This window comes from Leuciscus leuciscus (genome assembly GCF_965113295.1).
Source record: "Leuciscus leuciscus genome assembly, chromosome: 13".
NCBI lineage: Eukaryota > Metazoa > Chordata > Actinopteri > Cypriniformes > Leuciscidae > Leuciscus > Leuciscus leuciscus.
The window spans coordinates 19,176,294-19,188,693 of NC_138737.1; positions in this window are offsets into that span (position 1 = coordinate 19,176,294).

Below are 12,400 nucleotides of genomic sequence, written 5' to 3' on the forward strand. Positions count from 1 at the left end.
AAATCTTGAGGCTCCTCAGACTCCCACAAACCCTGCACCCTGCCAGCCCTCTCTGCCCTGAAGGGTCCTCCAGACCCCTCTCAGGAATTTCGCATGGGGATCGGACCAGGCCCGCAGCTGGGAGGGGGATTTATGCCCTCGGTTCGTTCTCCATTGTCCGGACTGGGATCCCGTGAAGCACAGTGCCTGTCTTTATGATTCTCCAAATCAGTGCTGGTTTTCTCAGCCAAGGTCAGAGGTTAAAGCATCGTTAGTGTACTGTAGGGCATATTAGGAATTCCAGGATGGTAGTTTAGACCAGAAACTATAATCAAGTCAAATCAAGTCACCTTTATTGGTAACACTTTACAGTAAGGTCCAATTAGTTGACTAACATTAACTGACAATGAGCAATACATTTGTTACAGTATTTATTAAAGGGGCTATATGCATCTTTTTCCCCAAAATAAACGTAACAATAGCCTTTTTATTTTACCATTTATGACTCAAACATCTCCTGATGAGCATACTGACACCTTGTCCGCTCACAGTGGGTGCACCTATAAGCCTGTATCCTATTTTTCCTATTTTCTGTCGGGTCGGATTTTTCCCGCGCTGTCTGCGGATGTGACGTCAAGCGCGTTCATGTTAAACGTTTCAGATCACTAATTTCAGATAAATAATTCTTACCTCAGTAAACATAATGTTGACCTCCTTGCAGCAGATGACTTGTGAAGTGTGCACGTACGAGAGCGAAGTGTGAAGTGTGCTGCGAGAGCGAGCAGAAAGGAAGAGCAGTTCTGTTTTTTGGCCACAGGTGTCAGTCGCGAGTTTAAATTTCAGAAAAAAGCATATAGCCCCTTTAATGTTTGTTAATGTTAGTTAATAAAAATACATCTGTTCATTGTCATTTCATTTTAGCTCAGGTTCATTAAATAATATTAGCAAGAACGTTTGACTTTACTGTATTCGTCAACGTTGAAATGAATAGTAATATGAGTGTATTAGTGGATGTTGAAATTAACAAACTAAAATTAATAAATGCTTTAGAAGGATTTTTCACTGTTGGTCTATTGCAGTTAACAAATGGAACTTTACTGTTGTCACATATATGTTGTTTTGTGTTTAGTTATGTTCCTGTTTGCCTGTGTACCCTGTAATTTGACCCAGTTTCCCTAGTGTGTTTGATTAATTATTCTGTTCAACTGTCTTTTGATAGTTACTTAATTTAGTCTGTGTATATACACTCCCTGTTTTGTTCAGTTCTTGGTCTGGTCTGGTCTTTGTGTAGTGGATGCGTTACCCCGTGTTTCTGCCCTGTATCCTGTGGATTATTGAATTAAAAGACTAGTTCCCTGCATTCTTCGTCTTCATGCGCTCTTTATATAGGCACCCGAGACAGAAGACCCGACCCAAACAAGAACTTAATTTTGAGGCATTATCTTTCTCCCCTTTTGATTTATTTTTTCCCCTCATGGACCCTCAACTGCTCTGCTTGGAGAAGAGGGGTCGTCCACTGGAAGACCATACCCTGGACTTTATCAACCTGGTGTGCAAGACTCGCTATCCAGACCAAGGCACACCTCCCAGTGGGCGGACCAAGGGAACCATTTGCTGCGTTTGTGGAGTGGGTGCTGGTATGTAACGTATCACCATTTACCTTAACCGGCCGAAGAGGACATTGCCAGCCCCACTCCATGCCCAGCAACCAGCCAGCCACCAACCACGATCGTGACGCAGATTATGCATGATGCCACCACAGATGGAATGACAAGCCTGCCACGAGAAGCCAGAGCCAAAACCTCCCAGAGAGTCTGTCCGTGTGTGTGCCGGCTACGTCGAACGTTCCCATGGGGCTGCTTGTGGAGTTCAAGGACATGAAGTAGAGCCTCCCATCACCGAAATCGAGCAAATGCTGGATCAGGTGTCTGTGGACCTTCATGGGATGGATGAGTTTAAAGAGGATGCTTCTCTGTGTTTCCCATTGTCTCTGGTCCCGCCCAGCCCCAGTTCTCCTATGTCTCCGTTGGTTCCATCCAGTTCAGAGTTTCCAGAGTCCCCACCAAGCCTCCCTCTCCCACCTCCTCTACAAAAGCTCCGCTTTCGCTGGTCCCCTCCAGCTCCCCTACTCATCCATTAACCTCGCTGCGCTGCATGGATGCCAATAGGAGCTTGCAATCACCAGCTCCGTAATGACAAGATGATCCCCTGCTCCATGTCAGTCCTACAAGCCCTTAACTCCACCTCGACCCTTCAGTGTGTCTTTGGCTCCACGTTCCCTCAGCTCCACTGGGGCTCGTCAGACCTCGGACTCCACTGGGCTCCCTCGTCCCTCTGGCCCTGCCTTGGTAGGGCATCGACCCCACTACACCGCAGTCTTTTAGTCCTCGCCTCGTCCCTCCATCCCTCTGGCTCCATCAGGCTCCTCCTTTCCTCCTTTTACTCGGCAGGCCGAAGCGGAGCTGGAAGGAGTGAGGACATAGGCAAACTTGTGGAGGCAACCTTGGTCCTCAACCAAGGCAACCTTGATCCTCACTCCTTCCAGCTCCACTCCGGCCTGCAGAGTCCCCGTCTCCACCTCAGTCCCGGGAGCCTGCAGTTCCGCCTCGGCCCTCCGAAACTCTGGTATCATCTCGGGTCTCCGTCTCATCCATTCCACCTGGGACTCCTCCGTCTCCATCAGTCGTCACCATGGTATCGTCAAGGGATTCTCCCTCACGGCTCCTCCCTACCTCGATGCCACCGTGGGCATATTTCCTCACTGGTTCATCATCCGGTCCCTCCCTGGCACCTCCCACCTTCCACTCCCCCAAGAACTGTTTTACCTGCCTTTAACTGTGTCCGTCCCTTTCCTGTTCATTGTCCTTCTCCAGAACCCCTGCCCTCCCTCCTTAGTTTAACTGTCATGGCGTGAGGACGCTCCTGTCTGGGAGTGGGCGTACTATCACATATATGTTGTTTTGAGTAATTTTTTGTGTGCGTTTTAGTCCTGTTCCTGTTTGCCTTTGTGCCCTGTAATTTGACTCGGTTTCCTAGCGTTTGATTAATGAACCAGATCACGTGTCTTTCGTTAATTACTTCATTTAGTCTATGTATATTCCCTTTTTTATTCAGTTCTTGGTCCAGTCTCATCTTCATGTAGTGGATGTCTTACCCCGTGTTTCTGCCTTGTCTCCTGTGGATTATTTAATTAAAAGACTATTTCCTTGCATTCTTCGTCTTTGTGCGCTTTATGGGCATATTCCAAACAGCATTTTTGCGCCCTTGGAGGGCCCTTTGGGAAGGGGACGCCATTTGTAGTGGTGTTCCAAACGAAAGTTAACTACTGGATCCCTTCACGAAGGGCCCTTCCACAAGGCCGAAGCGAAGGTTATATGCGATGGTCACTTCAAGGAAGTAATTTGATCTTTTATGGTCATGTGACCCAGTAAATACTTGTGAATCATTTTAAAGCTAGATGGCGGGAGAGTTCGAGTTAACTTACAAACAGAGCAATTTATGTTTTGTTTTGTTCGTGATATATTTCACACATTTTTGTCATGTTATGTTTAAATAAGTTTCATAGGTAAGAAATGTGTTAGTTAATGCAGGGTCCTAAGATAAGACGGCAAGTTTTAAAGTTATATGCATGTATAACGCATATTTTAAAACCTTTTTTTTAATAAATGTATATTTATTTGCAACAGTTATGTTAACAGCAACAATAAGACATTTCTGTCGTAAGAACAGCTATTCAGACACCGTGCTGCATTTTCATGGGAACATCCCAGGTGAAAATAATGAGGAAATGACATTGTCTTTCGTTGCTCCCTTCGCCAAGTGCGTACCAAACGAATACATGATGGCAAACACATGCCCTTCTCCCACCAAAGTCCCCACTTCAAGGGCTCTGCCCTTCGAATAGAGTAGGGCATAGGGATGCTCACTTCCGTTTGGAATTTGCCCTATATACAGCCACCCGTCACAAGAAAAAAGTGTTACCTCTTTATTTATAGTATGTAGCGCTTTATACAGTATATAATACAGATTGTTTCAAAGCAGCTTCACAGAAATAAACAGGAAAAAAAAAATCTGCTGTAAAACAGTTCTAAAAAAGACAATCATTATTCAGCTCAGTCAGTTCAGTGTTGGTTCAGGTCAGTTCAATAACTGTGTAAAGTTAATTATTAAACAAGCTCAATTTAGCTATACGCAGCTCTACTGCAGCCAAAAGTGTTGTTATTCAGCTTGAGTCAAGGTTGATTAATTTCGGACAATAACAGTGTCGAATGTCGATGTTGCAAAATTTGTCAATTATGAAATTAATTCGATTCAGCTATAAGTAGAAAGACAATAGTGTCATCTTCCAGCTCAACTCAGTTGAAGTTTTGTTCTGATCTGATATTGTCAGCGCAGTCAAATCGTTAATATTACTGAATACTAAGGGCCAGATTTACAAGCAGCTTGTGCCAGCGCAAACCCACCTTTGGAGTTAAAAAGGGATTAACTAAAGGCACGCAGTGGAAAAATTAGCGCTGAACAGGCGTGGACAGGGTTATTTTTGCGGCTGACCTTATTGCATATGCATTTGTAGGAGTTTCCCTTTCACAAAATGTATTGGAGGAGAGGATTTAGAATCATGCAAGGTGATTTACTACGGTTTGCACTAGTCAATTGACTGGTATTTGTGCCATTTTTTAAACCCACCCCAAAAAAAGCAAGTCTTAAACCAGACCCTAATTTAGTAAATCTGGTCCTAAGTGTCTATCCAACCCCAACTAAGCAAGCCAAAGGTGACACTGACATGGACTAGGAGAAGGAAAAGATGACGATGAGAATAACCATTTTAAACCAAAACACATTTGAGCACTGTTCTCAGGAATGATCGTGGACGTAGTGTAATATCGTGTAGAATATGAAAGCAGTGATTTAAGCCATAACTCAGGTTAGCGAGCGAGTGGATGGGTCTCCAGAGGGGTCATGCCTGATAATGATGAGTTTTATGGCCTTTTGATTGAAGGCAAGCTTCTCTTAATAGCATTAATTTTAACTCACACTCATCCTTCCCTATTGTGCTGCTGTTGGACATTGACGAGCATTTATGATTACACCTAATAAAATTACAAACACAAATTAGATTACTGCATTTTGCAGTCAAACAGTGTGAACCGCCCTCAGTAAAATTCGGAATCATTAACATATCAGTCACTGAATACAATAGTGTGCATCTGTAGGAGAAAATCACTGAAAGCACAATCAATACTCTCACCATAATTATCATTTGGTTGTTTGGAAAAGTCGTTAGACATCAATAAACTCTAAATAATGTCAGCAACCCTATTATATGGCAATACATTTTAAATATAATGTCAGCAAAGCTATTATGATTTCAAACTAGTTAATGGTATATATGAAAAGAGAGGAAATAAAAATCTAAATCATATTTATTGTTATTTTTCTAAATAAGGGACTGATGTATACTGTTTATGTAAATGCTGTTGAATTATGGTAAAAAAAAAAAAAAAAAAACTTAAATTAAATAAATTAATGAAATAAAAAAAATATATATAAAAAAAAATATATATAACTGTCACAAACTTTACCCATCTACATATATTTATGTACCAAATTCTCTCCTCTTGTTAACTGTAGTTCACAGGCTGAAATGTAGGGGGCAGTATTGAACTGAGAGAAGTTTTATTTCCATATCATGGGGTCTGAGCTGCTGTGGATTGGTTTCTTCTCTCTGCAGCTACACCAGTGACATAACATGGACTTATACAGGTTGAACAGTTTTTTGCTAAAACACTGAAATATTAAGGCAGGAACCACAACTTAGAATTAAGTACATGCTCTGAATCCCATAGTAAATTATGCCACAGATACTGTTATTTGGAAGTTGATCATCATGCCAAGGATTAATGTCATGAGTAGAAAACCTCCCTGACATTAAATGTAATAATTAAGATTGAAAGAGTTTACTTTAGAAGTCTTTCTGACGTGCATTGCCGGCTATTATGGTGTTGATTTATGTCTTCTAATTTGTTAGTCATCTAAACCACATAGACATGTTAGTACTTGCACAGCAGGTCAACACAAACATGGAATTCATATTGGCAACACTTCATAAAGTCTAATCGTGCAATCACATAGACTTCATAAACAGAATATGCTTTGGAGCAGTTGTTAAATATTCAATGATATGGGTTTCAGACGTGTGTTTATTTGGGTATAATGCAGTAGTTAGAAACAATCAAAATGATCTCTCCTTGGCAATCACAGAATGTGATGTAGATTGAGAGACAGCAGGAGAGCAAGGTGTTTTCAGTCGCTCATATATGCCACATTAGTCTATAGTATGTGGCAGGTTGTTGATAGTTTGGGACACATGCAGCGCTCCAAGTAACTCAGCCCGACTAGCTCTGACTGGGGAATGTTTTAATCATATCTGGTCCAATTATTGTAAAGTCCCGACTGGGGTCTGAACTCCCACCACTTCTGCTAACACCATTCATATAAGTCTGACCATGTAATTCAATATAGTATTTTAATAGGAGAGAAATGTTAAATTAATTTAGCCACGTAAAATAGTAAGGAAACACTGGTTTGGTCTCCCAACGTGTCTGGATTTTTAAAGATTACTTTAAGCGTAAAAAGATCTGATTATGCTGCAAAATTAATTTTTTTTGCAAACTGGTATAAAGTTTATTAAAGCACATTGTGTCAATTGTGTAGAAATGTTCTCTTTGTTCCTGTGATGTTTGGACCCTTTCCTGAAAAAAATAAATAAAAAAATCTGTATGTGTGTGTGTGTGTGTGTGTGTCTCTACTGAATGTATGTGTATTTAAAAATACACTTACTATTATATATTTATATAAACACACACTATATCTATATTTATTATTTCTTTTTAAAACTTTTTTGTTAATTTTATGATGAATATATTTGTGTATATCTATGTGAATATTTCTGTACTTTTTTCAGTTTTTTCATTTAAAAGAAATTTTACTCTTTTCAGAATTGTTGCCCTTGTGGATTTTTCTTTTTCTTTTTTAAAACTGAGCCAAGACCTTTAACAAACAATGTTAATATGCAAATTAAAATGCAAATATTTTTTTTACTGTTAAAAATATTTAATTATGCTAAAAATTACTTAAATTACTTCAAAAAGTTACAAATGGGTTATCAAAGCACTTTGTATCAATTGTGGGCAAAACCAATGACTCTTCTTATAATGAAAATTGGGATATTTCTTAATATTTATTTATTTTTCTGAAAAATAAATAAAAATAAAATATATATATATATATATATCTTTTTTTTTTTTTTTGCTTCTTGTTTCCCCCTCACTTATTGTTGTCCTCCTCGTGATATTTATTTTATTTTAGCAAAGACTTTAAATAAACAATATAGATATGTAAATCTAAATGACTGATGTCCATTTTTTGCAAATGCTCCAGTATCGCGACTTCATATTCTCTCCAGTATCAATCATCCCTCCTACATCCGAAATATATCCCATACGGTAGATAAACAGAAATACTTTATTGATCCCCGAGGGTGAATTCAGGTGCAAAACCCAGCTGCATTATTGTTGAAAGCACATGCAAATGTATACCACCTAACTGTAACAGACAACAAAAACATGCCCAAAAACACACAAGCATAAATACAGCTCACAACCCTCCCTCCCTCCACTCACACACACACACACACACACACACACACACACACACACACACACACACACACGCACAGCTCCATGGGGACTCAGATGCAGGTGGTAGCTGTCTGGTGTCCTTTAGTAAGTGTGTCCCCTCGGCAGAGCCTCGGGCCAGTTTCTTCACCCTGTTTATTGTGCCTCTGCGAGTCTGCAAGATAAATGCCGACCACAGCACACAGTAACAGCTAGCGCCGCTGAAGATGGATGCCCTGATTCAGAGCTCCCCCGCCATATGAGACAATTTGTAAAGGACAATAAGTTTAAAGAGAAGTGAGGATCTCAAACACGGCGATCCACACAGACAGGCTCGACTGTGGCTTTGGATTTTCTGAGAAATATCACTCTGAAACAGTCGTGGCAACATGAAGGTTCAGAAGTGCTTTGTATTAGAATGCTTTTATAAGCATTTGTATTAGCATGATTACGTAGCCACAATCATTATTTCAACAATCTGGACTTATAACAGACAACAAAACAAAAGTGATGGTGTGTTGGAGATGCCGATAAACAAACAAATTCCTCCGGCTCAGAGTCAACACACAATCTCACTAAATCCGTCCATACGCAGTCGCCGCTGTGTTGTATTTCTGAGTTGATATTTTTGAGATGACTTTTTGTACATCTGTAGTAACCACACGGCGTATTGCATTTAAAATCCTCCCTTGTAAAATGCCAGACTGTATAATTCAGACGCAAAAATGAAAAAATGAGCCCACACTTTATTCCGAGCATGTTTTGATGATGTGTTAGGCTTCCCACTTTAGAAACCTCCACCCCAGCACCCTGAGCGTGCGTGCGTGCGTGCGTTCGTGTGTGTGTGTGTGTGTGTGTGTGTGTACTATGTCTGCACAATCGGCCCACAGAGTCGGTTGGCCCGGCTGAACGGCTGGACAGCCACTAATAGGAAGCAGGTCAGAATTGGTGTGGGAGTCAAGGAAAGGTCAGCCTGGGTTAACTATCAAAGATGAGTGCAAACCTATCCCAGTGGAAAAGACTGTTAGGAAAACATCAGCCTCTGCCATGCCAGCCTCCTAAAAGTGGGAGTATCCCTGTGTTAATTAATTCAAGACTGTGGGACCTGCTCCATCAGGCTGAGAGTTCAAACACAAGACCAAGTGATTAGACACAGTCAAGTCGAACCTACAGCCATGCTTCTCAAAGAATTCATGGAAAGACAAGAAAATGGGAGAATTTAAAAATGGATAGATATTTGGATAGAACATTTTTTGGATAGATATTGCCCACATTTCACTTCTCTTTTTTCTTTCCAAGAACCTTTATCATTATTATAAAAATATAATATAATATAATGGAGAAATATCCCATAAAAAACAAGTTATCCAATCTCGCCAAATAAAAATAAATAAATTAATTAATGAAACAAGATGAATAATAGTAATTATTATTATAAAATAAAATATTATAAAATCATGCTGTGCCATCAAGATAACCTATCTGAATATTATACAATATATAATAGAATAGAATAGAAACATCCCAAAGAAACGAATTATCCATTCTCGCCAAATAAAAATTAATTAATTAATTAATATTCATTAATATGTATAAAGTGAAACATTTCTAAAATTGGTCAAGAGTATTTTAAGATCTATCTATCTATCTATCTATCTATCTATCTATCTATCTATCTATCTATCTATCTATCTATCTATCTATCTATCTATCTATCTATCATTCATTCATATGAATACATGGCCAGCAACGATTCTAGCGTTAGAAATAAATTCATTTTTTTACCCACGGAACTACTGAAACAAGAACATGGCAAATACAAGGTTAGCCATGGGGAAAAATATGGTAATAAATTTATTATAGGTCTCTTGTTTGGGGATTTTCAGAAACACCCAGTGAGTTAGAAAAGCCACAGCCTGATAGACAGTGAAAGAGCCATATAAAATAAAGACAGATGTGGAAGCACAATGTTTCATTCGACAGAAGCCGTATTATAGCAATGATGTGGATGTCTAGACTAGTTGGATGATGAAATTCACAATGATGTGGATGTCTAGTTGTTATATGAAATACCGGCAGTGTCATTTCATCCTATTAAATTTAAGCCATGTTTCAAAATATTATCTAGCTCAAAGCACAATTATGGCAAAACTGAATCCAAACTATGATCCTTGCTTTAGCTGTTCTGCACAATGGGACCAGGATATCCGACTTTTCCAAAACAGAAACTGCTTGACTAAATCATTTTGGATTTAGTGGTGATGAGATATATGAAATAGATTCCAAAGCCTGACCACACAATTGCTGCTGGATCACAATATTCTATCGTAAAGGGATCAAAAATAAACACACTTTCCTGAAATATCTCCAACATGAAGTCAATTGAAACATTTCCACCCACCAATGGCATCACAGACATACACCTGCTACTCGGCCCTTTGGCCCTGACAGTGGAGAGCAGCGGGTCCTTGATCTCCTGGCTGACTGAAAGCGGAGCGTGCAGTGCTGTTAACCGAGCCGCTCCTCCCTTTCTCCTCCCAGCTTTTTGTACTAATGATGGAGTGCTTTCTGTCCTCCAGCTGTCACCCATCCACTGTGACACTCTGGACACGTGCATATAGACAGACATACACATGCATGCATGCACAATAGCACATATACACAATTCATGAATTACTGCATTGAATTGAATGCGACAATTTACGTAAGAATGGTTTTGTGAACGATTTACACGGCAAATTCTTTCTGCTCATCTCTCATGAATATGTCTTGTGTGTTAAACCATGAAGTCGGCATGAATCAAGATTTTCTCTTCTAGACAATTTCTTACACCATGCAGATAATGCATAAGTAGTTACCCATAAACAACAACAACAACAACAAAAAACATTTTAAAGCCCTCCATTTATCAACAAGTGAACATGTGCATGCTAGTTGATAAGTTATAACCGGTGGTCATGGCATGAATGGATTTATGTTATACCAGAATGTTCCTTGACTGCAATGGCCAATGAATACATTGAGTTTGTCATTTGAGATTTTCATGTTGTGCGTCTTCATCGAGTGCTGGTTACCCACAGCCTTAGCATAAATGGTTTGTGGTTGAAAGACAATAAAACAAACTAAGAAACTAAACTGAAGGTGAGCGCCAGGATACACACCATGGGGGAGAAGCTCTACTGGCATAAAAATAGACACAGTTAATATAAACAGAATGATTGATTTAGCGCCATATACTTTTGACCAAAGCATGCAAGCAATTCAATGATGTAGGCATTTTGAGAGTGAGAAAACCTCTTAACCCAAAATGACAATTCTGTCATAAAGCTCATGTTGTTCTGAACCTGTATGACTGTCTTTCTTCTAACACAAAAGCTGATTTTTAAGAATATTGCTTGAAACTTTTCATTAAAGTAGCAATATTGTTAAATCAGATCTTTTCAGTGAATCAGCTGATCACATGCTGAACCCTTATGAATGATTCATTCATGGACTGATCCAGTCCTCAAATTCAGGCTGCATCCGAAATCACATACTCTCTTGAGTAGGTAGTTATTTTGAATAAGTAATTACTCCACAACCGCTAAAAAAGTATGTTCTATATAGCATGAATGTGTGTAGTATGAATGTAATTCAGATATACTACATCTACCATGCTGTCAGTATCATGTGACCTTCCAGCGTCAGTTACTTCGCTTCACTGCCATTCATAAATCCTTTACCGTGGCCTCATGGTAAAGTGTCCTTCATATGCACACTTCAGAATCTCACCGGAAGAAGTCACCCGGGTACTTGCCTACTCTATTATGAGCACTGTGAATTCGGACATACTTCTTTTATCACATACAGATTTTGCCTACTATATAGTAGGGAAGTATGCGATTTCAGATACAGCCAAAGACTCAAACCAGTCAGAACAATTAACAGCTGATTGGAATGGAAGACTATCATTGAATAATGACTTAAATTCTGCCAATTCATCACAGTCATCATATGACTTCGGAAAACTTGGAATATAAAGCATGAGTTGTATTTTTTTCCGTAGACCTACATTTTCTTTCGTTCTTTCTTAGTAGATTGAAAGCTTCAGACTTTATTCATAGTAATTGAAAAAAAAAGAAGAAAAAAAGAAAGAAAAAAATGGACCAGAAAATTATTCAGAATATCTCCTTTTCTGTTTCACAAAAGACAGTCAGTCATACACGTTTGAAACCATGATGGCGAGTACTGAGTAAATGCTAAGTACCTAATGCTCTGCTTTGGGTTCACAATCAAGCATACCACATGATCATATACTCAGCATAAATGTAATTTTCTTTTAGGACAAAATAAAATCTCTACATGCAGGAAGGACTTTTTGTGTGCATGCCCAGTCAACTGTTTCATGTCAACCTATCAGCACTCAAAACCACAAAAATGGTGTGTTGCAGCCAATCTCTATTGAGGAATCCCTCATCGCATGAAGCCCATTGGGTATCGCCGCTCCGTAACGTGAGTGGCCAGCGCATTTTCCAAGTTGATTAGTTTATTGTTTTAGAGTGTGATTCCCTGTTGAGATCATTAACAGCTTGAAACTGATGTAAGCTCGTGCTGAAACACACTTACTCTCTGGGCATCACTCATTAACTCAATTAGGACCATATAACATCATCTGGAGGGGCAAGCTGTGTCATAACCACTAAAGATGGCTGTCACCTGTTTGGAGACATAGAGAAGTAGAAAAGCTCTCTGATTTTTCAATTAAT